The sequence below is a fragment of the Triticum dicoccoides genome, chromosome 4A, assembly GCF_002162155.2.
Source record: "Triticum dicoccoides isolate Atlit2015 ecotype Zavitan chromosome 4A, WEW_v2.0, whole genome shotgun sequence".
Classification (NCBI taxonomy): domain Eukaryota; kingdom Viridiplantae; phylum Streptophyta; class Magnoliopsida; order Poales; family Poaceae; genus Triticum; species Triticum dicoccoides.
In genome coordinates, this window is record NC_041386.1 from 382,215,481 (window position 1) to 382,220,614 (window position 5,134).

The window sequence follows — 5,134 nt, forward strand, 5'->3', positions numbered from 1 at the left end:
CACCACAAGACCACAAGCAAAAAGGCAAGGACAAGCTTCAAGAGGAAATTGATGCATTTGAAGAAGCTCCTAAGGCCTTGGTCAAGTGGGTTCCCAAGACTACTTCAAGTTCCACTTCATCAAGTACAACTACAACACCGAGGATTCCCATCAATATGGTGCGGATCCCGAAGAAGAACTAGAGAGTTCTTGAGGGTGACTCCGCCAATATACTTCACTCTTATCATCTTGGCAAGAACAAGTGCAATCAACTTCCACATCTTGCACTAGTTCAAGGAGTCACAAACCCTCTTGTTGGTAAGACAAGGGACAAGGTAACCTAAAAGCTTTCATAGACATCATCTTGTGTGTGCATCACTCTATGTCTATGGATATCCTTGTTTGTTCCTTGTGGGACTAACCCGTGTAGGTACTGAAAGTGCAACTCACTCCAATGGATAGCTCCAAATGATCTACATCAACATTGAGCATCCACATCTTCAACATCTACATGAAGTCATCATCGACAAAACCCAAGGTTAGTTCATCCCTCTTAGGGGGGATCTCACATCTAGGGGGAGCTTTACTCTAAGAATTGAGCTAAAGCAACTCTAATGGTGTGAACACAATAATGCTTTATGTAAAAGTGGTAACCCCACTTGTGCTTAAATTATGAGTATGACCTATGATCAAATGTTCTTATTTGACTCCTAAGTCAATATACTCATATATAGATGACCTAGTCATCGCAAATTGTTTGATAGATGCTAGAATTGGTTGTGCATGCTTTGCCACATATTTCAATTGCCATTTTATTGTGTGAGCATGTTGATTACATATTTTACTCATTCAAGGACATCCACTTGTTGTTTTGATTGGTTGGTTTTCTTTTCTTTTGCCAAGTGGATGGACAAGAATGCCTAAGAACCCTCTCTAGCTATCTATGCTTTTCTCATCTCAAACTCTATTCATGCTACATCACAAAATTTGATCAAGTCAGATTCGAACCACTCTATGTGAGGAGCACTCGGAGTCCCCTATTCGTCATAGACTTAAACTTCCAAAAATTCTTTGTGTGTTTCGGTCTGACCGATTCCTCCATTTCGGTCATACCGAGATCACTAAGTCGATCTAGGTTTTCAATCTCGGTGCAACCGATTAGAACTTTTCGGTCACACCGAGTTGCTTTAACTGTCAACAGTTATGCATCTCAGTGCCACCGAGTTGTTCCACTCGGTCACACCGACAGGGTCGGGCTATATATACTCACGGGCAAACTTTTGGAAATTTCTCCGAAACCCCTTCGCCCGCGCATAGCTCGCTCTGCCTCCTGGGTCTCCGGATCGTCCTCCTTGTCGCCAGCCGCCTCCTGTCGCTGGTCTCCGCCGCCGTCAACGGAATTCTTCCCCGCCGTTGCCGCCGTAGCGAGTTCATCGCCGAACTAGGGTATGGACCCGATCACAGTGCTATCCCCGTCCGATTCCTAGCACATTGTGTTCATTATGATTCTTACCATGATTGAAACGCTTCTATCCAGTTAAAACACTCCGTAGATTAGAGTTGAATCGAAAATTTAGGGTTAGGTTCCCGCTGAAACCATCTCGGACCCACCGGGTTGCAGAACTCGGTTCCACCGATTCGGCCAAAGCCATTGCACATGTAATTTTCGGTCTAACCGAGAATTGCAAATCGGTGTGACTGAGTTCAGGACTTTGTGAAACCCTAGCAGTCTCGGTGCCACCGAACTGTGACTCGGTCTGACCGAGTTCACTAGTTTAGGTTCCAATAGCTGCTTCGGTATCACCAAGTTTGCAAATCGGTTGATCCGAAATGCTTTCTGTGGAAAACTAAAACTAAGTTTTTGACTCATTCTTTTGCAAAAACCTCTGCATTTTGTGATGCTCATCCACTCTATCTCATCTATATATATTCACAGGGTCTGCTGTCAGTGTTTGCAACATGTCTAACCAGAGTGACAGCCAGAACAGGTCAGAGGAGCAGCTTCACCTGAGTGAGGGCACTAGTCCCTCTAGCAGTTCAGATGATGGTAGCAGGAGCACCCCAAGCAATTTGCCAAAGGCTGCCACTAGAGCAAGCAAGAAGAAAACTTCAGAGTCTGAGGATGAAGACTATGTGGCCACTGAGGATGAGGCCACATCAAAGAAGAAAGTGGTTAAGAAGGAGTACAGCTCAGCTGCAGTTAAGCCAGGAATGAAGATCAAAAGGCCAGCAGGAAGACAACCAATGTCTAAGGCCAGAGCATCCTCTCAAGCATCTTTGGAATCTCAACCCAAAGAGCCTACTGCAGAAGGAAAGAAAAGGAAGGAAAGGGTCAAGAAGACCATGGCCAGAGTGATTGGAAAGGCTTCCATGATGGAAGAAGAAGAGGAAGAAGAGGTTGCTGCACCAGCACCCAAGGCACAGAAGCTTATGGGTGATGCTATCAAGTCAGGGGCTGCAACATCAAAGCCCAAAGAAGCACCCAAAGCTGCCTCCAAGCCCAAGAGTGCACCTAAGAGAAATACTAGGAGTATACCAGCTGCTAAGAAGAACAAGGCCCTAGTGCCTGAGACTGTTGCTGAAGAAGAAGATGAAGAGCATGTTCTGAGAAAATTGAAGCCAAAAATTCCAGACCACAATGATGCTCATCCTGTGGCTGAGAACATGAAGATCAGGAGATACCCTGGACTGAGGAAATGGAGAGAGACAAATCCATATGCTACCAGGAGAAGGACTGTTGTTGATTACAGGTTCCACACAAAGGAACAGCAGGATTTCTATGAGACAATTTTGTTGGACAAGAAGCCTATAGTGTGTGATATGAGGTGGGTCAACTGGACCTACATGAAGGAAAACGAGGAACACTATGCTGGTGTGTTTGACAGCTTCAGTGCTTGTGGAGTTGCAGACTTTGTTGGGCAGAAGCTCACAAAGTGGAATGAGGAGCTCATAATGCAATTCTACTCCACAGCACACTTCTATCCAGATGGCAGGATAGTATGGATGTCTGAAGGTACAAGGTACCACTCAACTATTGAGGAATGGGAAAATCTGATCAATGCTCCTAAGGAAGAAGAAGATGACTTGGATGTCTATGCCAAGAAGAAGATGGATCACAACTCTATGGCAAACATGTACAAGGAGATTCCTGATAAAGATCTTGAGACTCACCAGTTTGGTTCAGTAAAACATTTGCTGTCAGGGCTGCCTACATTCAATTGATCCTTAGGCACACTCTCTTGCCCAAGTCTGGTGATCACAGAATGATCAGAGGCCATGCAATTAACTTGCTACATATATTTGATGTGCCACAGAAGTTCAAGGTCATGAGCCTTATAGTTGAGACTATCAAGAGGACTGCAGCTGACTAGAAAAGAAGTTGTGGATATGCCCCACAGATCCAGGAGTTGATAAACTCAAAGATGGGCACATGCACATACTTGTTGGATAAGGAACACTTGCCTATCTACCCAGACTTTGAGGACAACCAAGTTCTGATGAATGAAGATGAACCCTCCTCAGTGCAAGCACAAGCAAAGAAGGAGAAGGCAAAGAAAGAGAAGGCTGCCAAGATGCCAACTCAAGAGGAGGCATCTGAGTACTTTTTTGAAAAGCAAGCAGGACCAGCTTGGTTACTTGATAGCATCATCTCTGAGGATTTAGAAGGGGTTGGCCATCCTAAGTCACAACCAGGAGAGCCTGGAAAGAATCATGGAACAAAAATTCTATGATTTAGATATCAAAGTAACTGAGATTCAGTCTGTTGTGGAGCAGCTACAGGATGACATGCAGGAGAGGAAGGGCAAGACAACCACTGATGCATTTGCCAGAGTGCTTCGAGCTTAGAGATCTGTTGCAGTGCCTGTTCCAGACACCAGAGTCACTTCATCTGCACCAGCTACAGCTCCAGCGCAACCAGCTCTAGCACCTACCCCAGCAGATCCATCTACTTCAACTGAAGCCTTTGTCCTTGGCGTTCTCCGGACACCAGCACCTGAAGACCAAGACTGAGAGACGTTCTCGTGCTATGCATTTTCTATGAACTTTTTGGTAGCTTGTTGCCAAAGAGGGAGAAAAATGTATAGATCATAGGCTTCGAGAGAGAGAGTTTTCTTTTGTTCTCTCTTGTCTTCTTGGTTGAACTTTGTTTGTATTTTGATTGCTTGAGATACTATGCTATTATCTATGAGACATTGATGATCATGTGGTTCATCATAAGCTACACTTATGCTTGTTAGATGATATTATCTTACTTATCCTTATATGATCATTCACTTTGCTTGGTGATGAGTGCATGTATTTAATTCTTATCATTTTGAGCGCTCCACCAAGATGTATGTGACATGGAAGAGTAACCCATGATCCTAACTCATTGTGCATTTGCAGTCCGAAGCAAATCTTAAGATATGCACAAATTTAGGGGGAGCTCTTGCTTTTCACATACTTCTCAAAGCGACAATATCTTTCACTCTTATTATCATTTGTCGAAGCTTTGATCTATATGTTGTCATCAATTACCAAAAAGGGGGAGATTGAAAGTGCAACTATCCCTGGGTGGTTTTGGTAATTCCTAACAACACATAGCTCATTGAGCTAAATTATTCCAAGATTAATATTTCAGGAAAAGCTCAATGAATGGCATGGCATGGATGAGGAAAGTGGATCCCTCAAAATTCTAAGGACAAAAAGTTTGGCTCAAGCTTCAAGATCAAGACTCTACATTTTATATTTTAGTGATCCAAGATCACATTGAGTCTATAGGAAAAGCCAATACTATCAAGGAGGGATGAGGTGTTGCTTAGTGGCTTGCTTGCTCAAAGTGCTTAGTGATATGCTCCAAAATCCTCAACTACCTTCCCACATCCACATATGACCTAAACCAAAAGTCAAACTCGGCCCCACCGATTCTTTCTATACGGCGCCACCGAGTTTCAAATATCATAGCCACTGCCACAAACCCTAGGCAAATTGGTCTCACCGATAGGGATCTCGGTCTCACCGAGATGGTATTGTAATCTCTCTGTTTCACTTCGTAACGTTTCGGTCTTACCGAGATGAGCGATCGGTCCCACCGAGATTGCAATGTAAACTCTCTGTTTCCCTTTTGTAACATTTTGGTCTCACTGAGATGAGCGAATCGGTCCCACCGAGTTTA